The 18,387-nt window shown below is 36.6% G+C and overlaps 2 protein-coding genes across 2 annotated transcripts in view; one reads left to right on the forward strand and one right to left on the reverse strand.

Annotated features, from left to right (window-relative positions):
• The window catches only part of LOC135795605 (uncharacterized), a 40,497-nt gene extending 36,285 nt beyond the window's left edge, over positions 1–4,212 (reverse strand). Inside the window, exon 1 of the mRNA XM_065307324.1 lies at positions 4,091–4,212. The gene's annotated coding sequence lies outside the window, so the exon portion shown is untranslated. The remainder of the gene's footprint in view (positions 1–4,090) is intronic.
• LOC135795604 (dipeptidase 2-like) overlaps positions 1–18,387 on the forward strand; it is an 87,640-nt gene that overhangs the window by 31,111 nt on the left and 38,142 nt on the right. The window lies entirely within an intron of this gene.

The following is an 18,387-nucleotide window of genomic DNA, read 5'->3' on the forward strand; positions in this document are numbered from 1 at the left end:
TTTAGGTTAAAAAAAAGAAAAGGATTGTTGATGGTCAAGCTTTGTAACGGCTATTTTGTATTTTAGAGGTTAAAAAATCAAAATGGCAGGTACTTTAGGTGTGGTTATGTTGATTATCAGTTTTATTGCTGTAACACAAAGAAAAGTCTTCTTAAAATGGCCAAAACCTTAAATTATGTAATTATTCAAGAAAAATGTCTAGAAAAGACGTTTTAATTGAAGGTTTTTCAAGTTTAACATTACATTAATTATTTAATTCAATTTTTCTTTATTTTTTATTTGGTTTTTCTTCATTTTGTTGAAATTTTTGGGCCTAAAATTTTTTTTGTGCAAATATCGGAAAAAATGATGTTGTTGCTCAAGTTTTGTACTATTTTGTATTTTTTTAAGTTAAAAAATCAAAATGGCAGCTTCTTTAGGTGTGGTTATGTTTTTCATGCGCCAAAATCTTTAATTTTTTAATTATAATCCAAAAATATAAGAAAAAAAAACCATTTAATTGAAGATTTGGCAAGTTTAACAAAAAATGTCTTGTATAATTCAATTTTTCTTTATTTTTCTCTTTGTTTTTCTTCATTTTATTGTAATTTTCGGCTCAAAATGTTGTTTTTTGTGCGAAAATACTAAAAAACGTTGTTGATGCCCAAGTTTTGTATTTTTTGAGGTTAAAAAATCAAAGAAAACGTCGAAGTACTTTAACCATGTTTCTGTTGCTTACTTTTTGTATTGCTGCAACACAATTAACTACATCTGTTTAAGTTGTGTTATAGTTGGCTTGCGGTAAGAATAGCTCTCCTCTACAACTTGCCAGCCACGTTCCTCACCACTGCTCCGCGCCGCCGTTTTCAATGTGGGGTTCAGGTGCAAACGGCAAATCGACGAAATTCATTACAAAGTATTTAGAACTTATGCGCTGCACGGCACGCCGCTGCAAATTTCGTTATTGCGCAACTTCGAAGCATTGTTAATGGCTTTCCCGTGCGCCGTGCGCCAACTATACGCACGGTGTGTAACCGCAAATGTTCCCCGAGCGTTGTTCAAACCTTCGTGCCACTACGAGGCACAACTACTTGCAGTGTAGTGTGTATATTTTCCATCGTCGATTTCGTTAGGTGGTCGCTACGGTGGATTCCTTCGTGGGTTTCGACAAAGTGCAGAGTGCAGTATAAAAGCAACTAACTAATAACGTTATTCATCTTATGCGCGCTGTGTTTTACGTTTCTCGTTCCCAGTTTCTATTAAAACTAGCATCACTAGCTTCACTTATAAGTTGGTTGCGTAAACTTGTTATATTGGAGAATTAAATTGCTCTCTTGATAGTGACACATTGGTAATAGATCATTTTAACGGAGGTGTTTTAAGGGGAAAGTTGGAAAATATTGATTTTTGCTAAAATTAAAAAGAAAAAAGCAGGAAAAAACTCCAAAATGATGAAAAATTAAATTTTCTTTTTGATGGAATATCAATGTATCAAAATAACCTAAAATTTTCTTCATTTTTGCTAGAAAAATGCATAAAACTTTTTTAAAAACTCAAATATCTCCAAAAATATTACGTGCACAACTTTGGCAAGTATACTATTCTCTTTAGAATCAATTTCTTCATCTTTTTAACGCAAAATTTTGGTAATTTTAGCCAAAAATAACATTTTTTGACTTTTTTTACTTTGGCTTTAAAATTTTGCTATTAACCGCAGTAAAAAAATAAATTTTCTATGTTCCTGCACTAAGAAATCTTGGTACAGTATTCCTCCTTCATGATAGAAGACTACAGTGTGAATGAAAGCGCTTGGCTGAGCGATGGGGCGAAAGAAACGCGCTCGACGCTCGTTATAGGCTTCGGCACGACGTGAGCAAGGTCTTGCAAGGCCCCCAGAAAGCTTCCTACTAGTAAGGTAGTAATCTCCATAACAGTTTCGGTTCATCTTAGTTTCCCACTGCCTTCCATCTTTACTTTCTCTCTCTTCACTCCACCGCCCGGAAAATGTTCGATGTGCACAAGCTGCGAGCGCGCTGGGAAACGCCAAACACAGTGAAAGTGAAACGATCCGGACACGCCAACGGCAACGGCCTTCCTTCCTTTCTCTGCAAGGCGCCCGTTATGGTCTCGTCTCACCATAAAGCTTTCCATCGATGTTGCGCAGTTCCAGCCTTCAATCCATTCCGCCAGCATCGTCTTACGCGTGTTGTGTGCTCACGTGCGCTCAACTTCTTGCTCAAAGCAATTCGCCGGCCCGAAAATGGCGAATTGCGAATGTTATGCGCACAAATTTCCAAAAGCTTTTGTGTCGTTGCCTGACCATTTGCAGGATTATTGCGTGTTTGCACAGGAAATGCTCGAAACTCGGAACAATTACGTGAAAATCGAAGCACAAAGCACGAAAACCTTTGGCGATATTGGTACAGCCATAAAAAAACAACAAGAAACGTAAAAAAAGTTTAATTCTTCTAATATCGAAATGCCATTCAGGATATTTCTTTTTTTACTTACTTTTATTCCCAAAGTACAGTGCGATTAAAAGCCGAATTTCCATTAAATTTTTCCCTTTTTTCCGTTTTCGGGTGCGTAAAATGTTCGCGACGTCAATGAATTCGACTTTGCGCCAAGTTGCGCGTTTTTTCGCTGGGAAACTTTATGCATAAGTTACACTTTCGAACACATTGATGTTCAACATAAGTTGATAACTTTTCCATTAAACAGAACCGTCTTCAGCCACGATTTTTTCCACTGTTCACTTTTAAACTTGATTATGAAAACTTTTTTCAAGGTTTTCAATGCAAATGCGTACCTGTATCTTTCGAATCGCATGTAAAAACCGTTTAAACTTTCCTGCAACGCCTGTCAACGAGGCTATAACTCATAAAAATTACTTTTCGCCCTTTTTTGCGCGCGCTTCCCCAGTTTTTCGAGTTCTCCCACTTTGGGCACTTTCCAATCGACAATGTGCAGTCGCCTAGAGTAAAATACGTTAAGGATTTTCTAAACGGCACGACGGATTTCGATCTACCATGAAACTAAAAGGATTTTTTACCAAAGGAAAAAGAAAGTGATGACTTTCATAGTGTCGAAGTTGTTAAGCAGTAAAAAAAATCGGACACACTGTGTCCTTATGAAGCTTATAAATTATTTTTTATTCGCTCGTACCTTCCGTTTTGGTTTATTAGATTTATTACTAGATATTAAAAGCTGAGGATTTTATGACGTTGTTTTGTGTTATGAACGTGTTGGCGTAACCCTGCAATTTTGGCTTTTTGCGCAGAGACTGGAAGTTTCCGCCACTGACTTATTATCGCAATTTTATTGAGACCACCGTGCGCAGCTCAATCCTCTCGGGGTTAATTAAGCGTTTTCTTATTATCGGAGAGCAGAGGGCGCCCGGCGTGAGAGTTATTGCTTCGACTTCAAGCCGAAAGCAAAAAGTCCTATTTTTTCACCTCTCCAGAGCCACTACAAGACTGCTGGCATTGTGTATTGAACACGCGAACAAGAGCGAAAGGCGAAGGCATTGATAGCGCGATTCGTATCGTAAAAATCGCGCGCGCACGCCGAAGTTTACGTGTTGCTTTTTATTGCCGCACGTTTATTGCGTCGACGTGAACTCACTAGACAAACGCGCACCTACGTCCCGAAAAAGAGCACCCTCCAAAAAAATAACAATAAAGTATTCCACATTGATGCGCGCATGCAGGCAGGGCGCAAGCATTAGCAGCGTAAAATGTAAATAAAAGAAATGACTAATAACGCTTTTATCAAAGTCTGAAATGCGGGCAAGGTGCAAACGTAGAAAATGCCGGAAACGTGCGAGATTTATGGCGGCGCATGAGGGCATAACTCGCCGATATATCAAATACGCGAGAGGCTGTTAAAAAACGCCTGCGAATGCTACAGGAATGAGAAAATGTGACAAACGGCCATAATTCGCCGTAAAACAACATGCAGGCAGATCATAAAATAAAAGTCGCACGAAGAAAAACTAAAACTCTTATATAAACTCGTAGAAAACAAGAAAATAAAACAAGTCAAGATATTTAAATTGTTTCGGTAGTTTGGCAGTAAATCTTGCAAGAATATTAAATGTTTTATTACTCACCAGTTATTAATTTGCATTTCTTTGTTGCAGGTAATTACATTGCACATTTCTTCACTACTTCAGCTTCACTTTGAAATCACATAATGACAGAACCGACAGAACGTTCTGTCAAACGTAGGTACGTGATCCTACGCGTTACTAGTTAGGGTGACAACGCGACGAAACAAATCACCACTAAAATTGTTTAAAACTAATTAAATACTTATAATCTACACAAAAATATTAAATTATATTAAATGTAGTTTAAAACAAAGTTCATTGATATAATATTAAGCGGTTAATAACGCTTAAAACACGAATTTACAAAAATCACGTTTGAATATTTTCATGACTACGCTACAAAATTAATCACCAGCAGTTGGTAGCACTGCAACAAAACGCGCGCGATGCGAACACTCACACCTAATAGTCACATAATAGCACGTTTAAATCCACAACTCGCCCGAAGAAGCGAAGTAAATCTTAAAAGTAAGTACATAATTCAATGTTGTTTACGTAGTCTTGGAGTGGCGGAGCTTTCCCATTGTGTATTTTCTTCGATCAGCCTATTTCCACACTCCGCTCCGTTCGTGTGTTTATCGTACGTGCAGTTATTGTATTCCAATTCGCGTTCGCGCCCGACGAACGCGTGCTGAATCCAAAGCTACTTCCTAAAACTCTCCGGGAAGAATTCAAGTATTCAACATTAGCCAATAGTTGCCGTTATTCCGCCGACGCTCGCAGTATCTTTCGGCTTCTTGCCGCCCTTCTCTCGCCTGCTTCCGGTTGAGTAATGGTCCTCTCAACAAGTGGGGCAAACTCATCCTCGATATTCGAATCAAGGGATATTTTCGCGTCGCCTGCGTCCGCGCGCCATCTTCGACGATTGCGCATAAATACAATTTCCAGTGTTTCTCGGCTACTTCTTCAATATTTTCAACTCTTTTGCGCTGAGCAAGTGAGCGAGACAGGAAATCGGGGAAAATTGTGTTTTGCGACGTATTCGAGGATGTTTGGATCCTCGCGAATGTTTCGAGTGCTTCCTGCAAGTGTGATTGCTTCCCGCAGGAAGCCGGCTACGTTTCGCATTCTTCCTGTTGGTGAATATTGAGGATAGAGGGATAAACGTATATCCCGGGGATGAAAGTTGCGGAAATGTAATAAACTTTCAACACAAAAATCCAAATAACCGAAAATAAAAGTGCTTTATAGCAGAAAAAACGACATTTTCTATTTTTATTTATTAATTTTCTTAGTTTATAGCCAAAAATATAAAATTTCCACGTAATTTGCACAAATTCTTCACAAATATTATTCCTGGAATATTTTTTGTTTTCACTTCCAATATTTTATAATCTATGCGCTGTTATTGAATTTCTTTGTTATTTTATTCATAAAATGCATTTTTAATCATTTTATTTCCACGTTGCAAGCGCGTTTCATTAAAATTTTGCCATTTTTTTACTATTTTCCGCTACATATTATTATTCGATTTATTTACACTCTTTGGTTAATATCATATTAATGCGCCATTACTCAAGCGACGCAAGGAAATCCCCAGCGCAATAAATTTCCACACTGCACGCCCGAATGGAAATAAATGCATGCCCACGATGGGGGCGCGCCGTAAAGAATAAAGGATTGAATAGTTTTTCGCTAGGCGCCAAGACGGCACGCCAAGAATGTCGTGATAACTCACGGCTTTCTTTGCGTCGCGAACTTTCGGACGTCTTCAGGTGTAAAACTTTAGCACGCGCATTACACGTTCTCAACCGGTTAGCAGTTTAACGCAATTTATTGCTGAATTTTTTCATTGTTTCTGCGCTAAAGAGATTTAAAACGAGTTATGATTTTGTATTTCATGATGTGCGCATGAGCACTAGCGCATATACTCGTAGTTTATGACCTAACCTCAAACCAGCGCTCCCGGAATGGTTTTTGGATGATCTATGCCGAATTAAACATTCCGAATGCATTTGCTTCATCTATTCTCGTCGCCAGCGTCGTGTGTGACCACATTAACCAACGCCGGTGAGAAATGTGCGCACGCGAGGACGCAAATGTGAAAATCATGTTCGTTCACTATTTCCCATTTCCCGTCTTGTGCAAAGAGCGCGCTCATTACCGCAACCTGCCCCCGTAAACCTAGCCATCCTTAGGGACTATTTAATTATCATAATCGCATAATCCTCGTTTTTGTCTAGTCGAGGGCTTCTAGGGCACATCTTGGTAATTACTATAAGTTACTTTACTTTAATCTTTACCTACCTGCGCTGTGAAATTTACACCCGTATAAATATTTTAATAAAAAAGCTTTTAATTTTTAAATTGATACGGAAAACAACGCAACTCGAATGAAAGCAATTAATTAATTGCATGTTTTGATAACACGTGAAAAAAACATTTTCGCAATTTGCTTTGTGCGCGTTTTTCAGCGTGTCGACAAAAATTGCGAGAGAAACCATTACATCGTGCCGCGGCAAAGTAAAATGAATTTACGCGAACGATCTGTTTGCTTCCGGGGGTTATGCTGTACATCATTCATTTACGCCTGAAAATATCACTAACCTGTGTTCGGGATAACCTGATTTCACGTTGGCATAGGTTTAAATCTGTTTGTGTACAAATTATTTAATCAATTTATTATTTTTGATAAACAAACATAGAAAAATATGAAAATTAGATTATACGTGATAATACACTAGGATAATAAATAAAAATGTAATATTTATCTATTACTCTAGATAAAAATGTAAGTTTAACGTATTTAAACTTAAAATTTTGCAATAAAAAGTGTTTCATGTCCTTTTTCAAAGCAAAATTGATCATAATACCAAAATTTATTAAATTTGGTGAAGTAGTTTAGGCGTGAAGAGGAAACAAACAAACAATTTTTATGTGTTTTTGCTATTTACTTGTCTATTTTATATCTAAGAGTATCGGCAAGAACAGAAAAATAGCTTTTCATATTTTTCTATAACTCAAAACAAAAATATAACTTTAAAACTATTTAAATTTGATTTTTTGCGAAAAAAAAGTAACTTATATCCTCTTCCAGGGCCTAATTTATCACTATACAAAAATTTATCAAAATTGGTGAAGTGGTTTAGGCGTGAAGAGAAAACAAACATACAAATATTCACATTTTGTACTTAATCGTATTGATGATGAGAGAATACTCGCTTTTTATGTTATCAATTCAATATTTTTGCTTTTAAAGATTGAAAAATATAAAAATTATTATATTCAAGGTATGACAGTATAATAATAAACAAATATATAATATTTATCTATCGCCCAAAACGAAACCGGATGTGAAACCGAAAAGATACCAACCACATAAATTACGTAGCACTCGCGCATAAATCTGTAACAACAAAAAGTTATCGCTGCCTCCTCGACCGCAAACCGGCGGCGAACCACACGGCCACAACAAGAAACACCCGCACCATCCAAATACTTTGAATAAAACCATTTGAATAAAGATGTAAATTGTTTGAACGCAACGACAAAGCAGTTTACACTTTCAAATATTTCTCCAACCACAAACCACCAAACAAAATGAATAAAATATTTCTTCAAATTTTCAAAAACTTTTAACTTTGAATGCGTGAAAAATCATTTATTTAGTTAGCTAACTAAATAACTAAACTAAATAGCTGGTTGAACGGACAGAGTGAAACTTTCGAACGAAGTTAATCGTAACCAAGTTACAAATTGTAGCTTTGGACTTGCGCGCCACGAACACGATTCAATTATTCTAACCCGCTTCCGAAACTAGTTTAGTTTAATTAGACCAGTGAAGGACAGATGGCGCTGCGTTTAACATTACTTAGGTACACCATTACACTGTAGCTGTATAACAACATAACCTTATTTAAGCAAATTGAATGAATTATGCATTGTTTATGTTTGTTTGTATGTAAAAGTGGTATTTTTGGTTGATTTCTTATCGGAACGGCGTCGTCGGTTAAACTTGTTTGTCACCGTCTGGCGTCTGGCGCGCCAGTGAACAATTGATTCGTGCTGGAGCGTGTCCCGTGCGCCATGTTGTCAACATCCTTCGGGAGCGTAGATGTAAATGCGGCCGATGGCAGCAGCGACCATTTTCCGGTAGAAAGGCAGCCATATTCGCGACGACCTGAATTGGTTCAGGGAGAAAGAACAAGTGCCGTTTGTCATCAATAACATCAACAGTTTTATCGTTTTACTTTTTGGGAAATAAACGCAAAGAATTTTTGCGATTTTTTTTTATTTTTCAATTTTTCAATGGAATGTCGTAATTGGTCCAGCGCGTTTTCCGCTTCTCATATTTTCATTTAAGACTTAAACTTTGTTCTTGGATCTTTTTGCTTTCACTCGTTGAATAAAGCAGCAGCAGGATTTTGTCCTCCCTCATAGCTTTATTTGTTCTTTTCCGTCGCTGTTTAGAAAACGTCGTTGATGTCTTGACAAAATGACAAAAACCTCCGCCTGCTTTTCCACTCGAGAGTTGTAATACGAGTTGTCGTGCTGGGTGTGTGCTGTGTTGGTCGGATTGTGAAATTTATATAAACGTAAATTAAGAAGCGCCGGCGGAAAAGTTTGGCATCGCGCGCGAAAGTTTTAACTGCCGCCTGATTAACGGCGGCGGCGCGCGCGCGCGCTCGTTAGCGGGGGCCGAAGGCAGGAAACGGAACGGAACACAAACAACTACTTTGCGCGCGCTAACGACCGAGGCGACAAACGACGGCGATGACGAGCGACGCGCACAATGACTGGACGAATAAAGCGATCATAATTTGTAGGACCAGCGCCAAAAGTCCATCGGAGCGTGGCGAGCGCGGAAAGTAAAATGGACGGAAGCGCAAACAGCAGCTACACGCAAAAAGTGATATAATTTCGGTCGAAAACAGACGGAAACTTTTGATAGCTCGCCAATTCCAAAATTTTTCGACTAATTTACCTAAACACATTTTTAACTTTATCCTGTTTTGAGAATTTATACTTTATTATTTGTTTTTAAAGAAAATAACGTCAACATTTTTTCAAAAATTATTTTAACTGCTTTAAATTTAAAATTTTATGATAAAATATATCTTATATCTTATTCCAAAGCCTAATCTATCACTATACCAAAATTTATTAAATTTGGTGAAGGGGTTTAGGCGTGAAGCGAACACAAAAACAAATTTTAACAATTTTGGTCTAAATTACCTAAAAAATGTGTAACTCTATTTTATTTTAAGATTTTCGTCTACTTCTAGGATTTTAATTAATTCCGTTAGTCACTAACATGTCCCCAATGTAATATCTTATTAAATTTCCGGCTTTCTCGTCGTTTAATTTTTCCCCCGACTTGACTTTAACTCGCCATTATATAACGCTCGTCCGTCGCCAGCTAGGAACATTGAGTCCTCGCGGCGTAGCAATTTTGCAGTTGCATTTGCAGTCGCATTCCTCGTCAGGAAATGTCGACGCCGAAGGTAAAGTTACAGATAATACCGCCGCCGCCCCCCGTCTCGCCAACGAGGAGAAAATGCGCCATCTCGGCCGTTGCTTCCGCTTATTACGAGCTAGCTGCTCAGAACGCTCTCGTGCCTTAATTAAAATGAATTTACTACCGAACTTAATTTCGTTTTAAAAATATTTTATTAAAGCAGGTGGATGGAATTATCCACGCATCAGATGGCGCTGTCATCATAAATACATTGTATAGTATTATTGGTTTTGTTTGTTTGTCGACGCGTAACTATCGCGACACTTCTCGCGCGTCGAATTAATGATAAGCGCCACGTCGAGGGAGGCAGTCGGCTGATAATATAATTCAATCACGTACCAATCCACCGCGCGCTGCGTGTTATCGAGTTGTGGGAACGCATCTCTTGCTTGCTGCGCCGCTAGAGTCCTGACAAACCTTGACGTTTCTCATTCCTCATCCAGATAAATAGATACGGTGGATATATGCGACACGGTGCGCATTATCAGCACGAATAAATTACCGCCAGGCGTGTGAGAGCAGCAAATGGCAACTCGGTTAAAAACTACAACATAAAAATTATTATTTTTATTTTTTAAGAGCTTTTGTCCAAGACTTTGTTCTGGTAGTGTGTAATAAGAAGGTAATTTGTTTTTACTCTCTTGTTCTAGACATAGTATGTGTAAATTCTATCAATAAGATTCGCAATTTTATTTTAAAGAAATTAATTATATAAAGAATAGCTAATAATGCACTTCAGCGCGCCATCTCGGATTCAACTATTTAACTATAACTATGATTGAATCTCAATGTCAACTTTTATCATATAGAAAAAGGCTGTCTTTAGGGTTTTCCTAGCAATTATTTGAATTTTTCTCGACGTAAAAACCATCCTTGGACTTTAACAAACATTTTAAAAAAAGAATTGGCCAAATTGTTCAAGGCGTTGTTGAGTTATGCGCTTACCAACAGATTTTGCGATTCATTTTTATATTATTTATTTATTTATTCAATGAAATTTTAAACTTTTTAACTTGTGGATATTGTTGGAAAATATAAGTTGATTTATGCGCGTAGAGCGTGATTTACGTGCCGAAATTCTTCTTCGTCTCGCGTGCTTTGAAAATTCGTTATTTTTGAACCGAGAAATTCCCGGACAATAAGATGGCGTCTGAAAAATGCGACAACAACTATTACGTTGCGCCGGCTGCTGGATGAATTATGGGCAATTGTAACGTGATGCACACACGGGGGTGGTGCAGGAGTCGCACCGCCGACGTTAGTAGATGGTTAGCGCCCGATGTTGGATGTCATTGCGACGCTTGCGTCGCACTATATTATCCTAACGGATATGACGCCATACGTGTCTGTAGTTTATTGTCGAAATGTGCTGATTTTGTATTTTATTGTATTATTTTTCCACAAAATAATTTCAAAATATCTTTAATCATTAGTTAAACACGTTTAAAATTAAAATTTTGCGGTAAAAAGTATTTTATGTCTTTTTCCAAAGCATAATTTATCATTGTACCAAAATTTATTAAATTTGGTGCAGTGGTTAACGTGTTACAAGGAAACAAACAAACAATTTTAATTTATTTAGCTTGCGTTGCACTATACGAGATACACTAAATGGGTTTATTTTATATTCTATTGTTCATTTTTCCAAAAATTAGGTCATAAAATTTTAAATCAATATTTTAACCTTTTTATCATTAAAATTTTGCGATAAAATATATCTTATGTTCTACTCCAAGGCCTAAACTACAATTGTTCTAAATTTTATTAAAATTACTGAAATGGTTTAGCCGTGAAGCGAGAACAAACAAACAACTTTTATCTGTTTTTACCATTTAGTTTTCTATTTAATAGCCAAGGGTAATGATGATGAAAGAATAATCGCTTTTCATCTGCTTACCATGTTGTTTCTGTCCATTCAAAGAAATTAAAACAATCGTTAATGCAACAATAAAACGCGACGTTTAAGTTTGATAAACGCTCCGGCGCGACGGGAGCGACATAAATTACGCAATTAGCATTCTGCGCTTCTCGCCGACATTAAATTTTTTTACGACGCGCGTCTCTCGTAAAGCGCTAATTTATTTAGTAATATTTTCTTTGGGTTTAGGTTTTCATCTAACGCAGCGAGAGAAAAAAACAGGTCTGTTCACTGTACAGGTGGCAAAGTATTAAAAACACTGTAAATCAAAAAGGAATTTGCGATACGAAATGAAAAAACGCCATTTATAAACAAACGAAAAAATGTGGGGTTTAGACGGTGATTTTACGCCACCTGGCGGGCAGATTTAAATGTATTAACATGATTTTGCGGAAATGTAGCGCAAAAAACAAATGCAAATGATTTCGTCGGTGATTTAGTGACTTGCCTGATTCACCTGTGGGCGCGTGTTTTAATTATACACCTATTAAATTAGTGCTTTATTTACGATGGCAACCGGAAGGCCTGGATGCGACGTTTAAGACGATGAAAAATTATGCGCAATTAAAATACGGCCCAGCGTGTGCGCGCAACGAAAAATGCCGCATTAAAACAAAAACATGCGGAAATAAAACCAGGTCGTTTTTCATTAGGGTTACGAGCAAAGCCGAAATAAAAATTATGAATTTTTGTGTGGCGGGGTTAGTGGGCTGAACGCTGAATTCATTTAAATAGCTTAATGAAGACATAAAGCTGGTTTAAGGTCGAAATAAAAATGGAAAACCTACAGATATTTTAAATACATGAACGTAAATTCCAAGCAAAAAGAATTAATTGAAAGATCAAAGGTAAAAGTTAAGCGCTAATGAAATATGGAGTTAAAGAAACGTGAAATGAACACTTAAACGAACTGTTAAATAAATAATTATAAGTTTTTCCTTTAGAAATTAAATTAAATCATTATATTTCATATGTGAGCAAAATAAATCGGTTGATTTGTAATACCAGAACAAAAATTGATTTGATTATTTTAAATAAACAGATCGCGTGAGGGAAAAATTGACGAAATTGAAAAACGAAATAAATCCGGGGCGCGCAGTGTTTGTTTGTGTTCTATTTTATTCCATTTTATTCGATTCGATAATCGCCTCTCGCCGCCGCTTCAGCTTTTCCTCACGCTGCTCGCGTGTAAACAGGAAATTGAAAACATTCTTCTCGCGGTGCATAACTCTCGTCACAAACACACACTCAAACATTCACTCATACCTAATGCAGTGAAAATGTGAAAATTTCAAAAACTTAAAAACCCAATTTTATAACTTATAAATGTATTTTCACTGAGAGCGTTTTTTGTCTATTTGCACTGGATTTGATTAAAGAATCTACAATTGTTTCGTCTATGAGGGCATCGTCAGAGAAATCACCTGATTTATTTTAATGCAAATAGTGCATCTCAGCTGCATCTTGGGACTATGAAATATAGGTGTTTTATTTATATTCTAATCATGAAGGAGAAACGCGATTAAAACATTTCAATGCAGTCAATGCAGTTATTTCTTATTATTTAGTGTGTTTGTTGTGATTCTACCAATGTTTACTTTATTATCTGATATCGCTGCAGATTGGTACGATCTTCGCAACGCCGTACACTTTATCAGTGAAATGTGAACATGTTGAAACATGTTGAAACTTGTTGTTTCAAATCACCTGGTTTTATTTAATGCAAATTGTGCATCCTAGCGACATCTCGCGACCATAAAATATATTTGCTTTGTTTATATTTTAATCTTGAAGAAGACACACGATCAAAACAACATGTTTGACTCGTTCTATCACTAGACCCGTGTACTTACGATTACCTGTCGAATATTCATGCGCATGAAATACGCAATTACATTTGCTGCTACTTATTGTTAGGTTTTTCTGGATGAAGCTTGCTTATCATACTTATATTTTTATTCGTTTTCCTCTATTTCTTCTATTTATTTCATTTTTTATTAATTTACTAATGATAAAACATACATAACTTTTAATTAAAAAATAATTATAAATATTATAATCAGAAAATCGCAGAATTATTTAAAAATTCCCCTAGATTCTATTCTATTCCACACAGTAATATTCTTGTATTTTGTTCGTTTGTTGGCGTTCTACCAATGTGTACTATCTGTGCGGCTATTGATATATACACTCTTTACTACGCTGCGCGAATTCACTGACACACACGCAAACTTGAAGTAAGAATTCACCTGATTTATTTTAACGCAAATAGTGCATCCTAGCGGCATCTTGGGACCATAAATATATACATATTTGTTATGTTTATATTCTCATCCTGAAAGTGAGACACGATCAAAACATCGTGTTTAATTTGTGCTATCAATGTACCAATGCATTTCTGATATGTCCTGTTGAAATATTAACGCAATTCTTATATTCATCATTTTATAAAATTACTTTTTTTACTTTTACTTTTCTCACGGCTTTGAATCACATAAAGTGGTGCTTTAGTCACAGTCGTGACTAAAGTACTTTTGTCTCGGGCAAAACTTAAACGTGGAAATAATGTGAAAATAAAAGAATACTGGAAGCATCACTTCGCTAAACGTTGTTAAAGTGCCACTTAGCGCACTTGATACTCAAAATAATATTTTATTTTTTCAAACGCTCATTCGATGAGTCAAATAGAGGATTTCCCTGCGCTGTGTGTGTGGATATTTGGCTAACCCTCGTAATCCACCATCGCAAATCCCAAAACACCTAAAATAAACCGACACGTATTGTGCCAACAAAAACAACGCGCGTCAGCCTTCGAAGCGCGTCGAAGAACGTCCAAATTGATTTCAATTAATTTAATGCACCCACCCACGGACGCTCAACCCACCCCAGAGTAAAGGACGTCGCGATTGATCGATTTCAGTTGCCTAAAATTAATTCAATTTTACTTCAAACGCTTAGAATCATGTGTGAGTGGGCGGTAATTGTAAAATGGTCGGAATTACATTGAAAAGTTAATTATTTACATGCAATTTACATATTATAGCATGTAGAGGTTTAATTTGCTGTAGTTTAGGTTGCCTAATATGTTGTGACATCTAGTGGGAAATAGTTTTTAAATTGGAAAGTGGATTTCTTGTATTTTTAGCAAAAAAAGCAGTAAAATGTCAAATTTTAGAGAAAATTTTGTTATTATTACATACAAGTTGAATGTAATAAATATATTTCGCTATTATTTCAGCAACAGCAGAGCCAGTGACTGCTGAAAAGCAAGAAATTCGAAAATGCGTAATAGTAAATGTAATTTGTTGTTTTCGCGACAATTGTTTGCACGGCTTTTGTAAAATCGTATTAATTCGAAACTTGCGACATAATTTCCACGGAAATGCACAAAGCAAATATTAAATAATTGCATGCGCTCAAAGTTAAACCTATAATAAATACAAATTATAGTTTAATATTAAATTCAATGACAAACGTGTATAAATTGCCGGGGTAAAAGTTTGTGATTTAATAACTGTTCTTTATTGCAAGGCATTATTTCTCACAAGTAGATTTATGACTTACTAAAAACCCAATTTAATAAAATTAGTTTTTTTACTTTCACTTTTTCCACGGTTTTAAATCACCAAAAGTGGCACTTTAGTCACGACCGTGACTAAAATACTTTTGTCACTGGTTTTAGTCACGGGTGAAACTTAAACGTAAAAATAAAGTGAATGTAGAAAAAAAACTTAAATATTACGTTTCGTGGTTAAAGTGTCACTTAGCGCACTTAATAATTAAAATAATATTTTTTTGCACAAAACTAATATTAAATAATTGCATGCGCACAAAATTAAATCTATAATAAATACAAATTATAGTGTAATAATAAATTCAATGACAAACATGCCAAAATTCCCGACGAAAAAAGTTTGTGATTTAATAACTGTTCTATATTCCTACGTGTTATTTCTCACAAGTAGATTTACGACTTACAAAAAACCCAATTTAATAAAATTAGTTTTCTTACTTTCACTTTTTCCTCAGTTTTGAATCGCCAAAAGTAGCACTTTAGTCACGACCGTGACTAAAATATTTTTGTCACGGGTTTTAGTCACGGGTGAAACTTAAACGTAAAAATAAAGTAAATTTTGAAGGAAAAACTTAAATATTACGTCCCGTGATTAAAGTGTCACTTAGCGCACTTGATATTTAAAATCCTATTTTTTGCACAAAGCAAATATTCAATAATTGCATGCGCTCAAAGTGAAACCTATAATAAATCCAAATTATAGTTTAATATTAAATTCAATGACAAACATGCCAAAATTGCCGGAGGAAAAAAGTTTGTGATTTAATAACTGTTCTATATTCCAACGTGTTATTTCTCACAAGTAGATTTACGACTTACTTGCGACTTTGAGTTTTTGTTTCGTGTTTCGTCTGGAAGATGATATTTTCCCTTTTTGGTAGTCAAGCAATGTTTTCGCACTTAGCAAGTAGGCGAAATATTTCCCATCGGTGCAATAACGTCGAATATGAACGAAGCGCCAACGCCAAACAGCCCTCGAGTAACTCGAGAGCAAGAGTTTTCCATTTTTCCATCTGCTTCACACCTCCCAACATTTCTTTCGCGCATTTTTCTTACCTATCTTAAAATTTCATACGGTTTTTTTCGTTTAGCCGACGAAATAATGTCGAATTAAGTTCAAAAAGAAAATTTCACTATAAAAAGAGTATTCTTTGCGGGCAGAACTTTCCCGTCTATCTTCGACTTTTCATTTTTCACTGGTCTGTGCGGGTTTTTCGTAGCTTTTGTGGTTCGTTTCATCCCGCATAAAGCATCCTTTATCCGAGTATGTCTGTTTTCACTAATTTTAGTTTTTCCGTTTGTGCTCTTAGCCCGCAGACGGAAGAAAAGCTTGCGGAAATAGGAAAAAAGAAAAAAGCAAAGAAAAACTGCTCAAAAAGTCGAAAAACAGGAAAGGCAGAGATAATTTCCTTTTATGTTTAGCACACGAAAAGTATCGCTTGTGTTTAATTCTTAAAATTTATTTTCATCAAAAATAAAATCGAATATGAATAGGGTGGTTATAGAGGTTAGATTTCCGCCTATCGCCAATTTTCTCGCCTACGCCCGACATTAACTGCGAATTTTCTGCGAATGCAGCAAAATGTCAAGCTATTCAGCCATTTCTACAGCTTCACACGCCAGCAAAACTAAAATCCAAGCTCATAAGCTCGCATTACGCTATATTACACAGAGTAGGCTTTAAAAATTTTAAGCCACGCCTATTAATAGCCTAAACATAAAAATAGGCGGAGCAAAATATAAAATATTTGTATTTAACTGAAAAAAATTAAATTTTTTTATTGATTTGTTATTATAATACGTTTCTGAGGTTAATAAAATTAGGACTTCCTGCTCCGTGGGATGAGAAAACTTTCTGCACGTGAAGTCGAAATTTCGAGCAATAAATCAAAGGCGAAAATTATGGTCACATACAAAATTCATTTATACACACCGCGACTCTGTTCCTTGCACTCGTTGCACGGCCGAAACGGCGCGAAACATAATACGCACGTTTGCCATTCTCTCGCACCCTTTTCCTGCCCTACACAACAAGCGCCGTTGTGGGAGTTGTGGAGTATCGCACTCGAAAAAGGACGCCGAGTCGAAAGAAGCAAACACTTCATTATTTATCGTCCCCCGGACAACATGCGTTTCGGGCCCGACGCCGCATTATTTATTTGTTTCTGACGTCCCGACGTCCCTTCCACCTCTTTCTTGTTCAGGATGGGTGATTTTTTGCGCTAGTTTTTCCTCCGGCGGTAATTTTTCATTCCGGGAACTTATTTTTGAAAGCTTTCAATTATCACAACATTAATTGCTTTACACTTAAACAAATTGTAAGTATTTAAACACTATGAGTGACTTGTGATATATAGGCAACCCAAAATACACTAAAATTTGTTTTGGGTTGTATAGAGTTAAAAATTGCATGGTGTTTTTTGTGTGCAACTAGGACAATCTGGTTTGGACGTGACGCCGTCCTATTGTTATTAAATTAATCTTGTAATCAGGTTGCGCAGACAGGTAGCAATGTAGCAACTTGTATCTAACTGTAAGCCCTGGCCCGGAGCATCGCACAAATGAATTTTTAATTAAAACGTTGCTTCCTGGAAAAATGCATTGGATGCAAACAAGTCAGGTATCTCCGTAAAAAAATCTTTACTAACAAGATTTACAAAATTTTATTTTTTTAACTTTTTTCTTTTGATGGATTTTCATCACTTAAAACACTTTTAAGCTCCTAATAGTTTTTGTCCGTTTGTGTTGTGGTAATGTCTTCGTCCTTTTCAAGCGTTTTCGTGCTTTTCCATGTTTATTTTCGGCGTTTCTTTTTCCGTTTGGTTGCGAATTGCTTTTGCTTTTCACGGCCCATAAAAACGCCGCAACACCAATCAATCGCCTCGCTTTATTGGTCCTTGCCACAACGAGCACAACACAAATACTAAGCCTTTGTTAGTTGATCGATTGCCAAACGTAAATAAATGTTTAAAACGTGCGAAAATAAAATGCTAGGAAAACTTGTGTTAGGAAATTAATTTATCTAGTTTGAAATCAAGCGGAAGTTCACGGATGTATGCGCGCACCGCGGGATCTAACCTCAAAGCAACGCCGCGCAGGATGCACCAACACGTCGCATGGCAATCAGCACAAAAGCATCAAAAGACTCGCCCGGCATTCCACACAATAGAATAAGATTCGCTCACTTGCGACGCGGTGCGATGCGCACAGCTCGTCCTGCGGTTAGCCGGAATTTGCAATTGGAGAATCGGCGAAGTGCGGCGTGGAATAGCGCTCGCTGGTTTGCATATACGCGCGACGCGCAGAGAGTTGTTGAGTTGTTTGTCGGCGAACGCGCATTGTTGCGG

This window comes from Atheta coriaria, unplaced genomic scaffold, assembly GCF_025399875.1.
Source record: "Atheta coriaria isolate IRGN ID8LTWV9N9 unplaced genomic scaffold, Caltech_Dcor_3.1 hic_scaffold_7_pilon, whole genome shotgun sequence".
In the NCBI taxonomy this organism is placed as follows: Eukaryota; Metazoa; Arthropoda; class Insecta; order Coleoptera; family Staphylinidae; genus Dalotia; species Dalotia coriaria.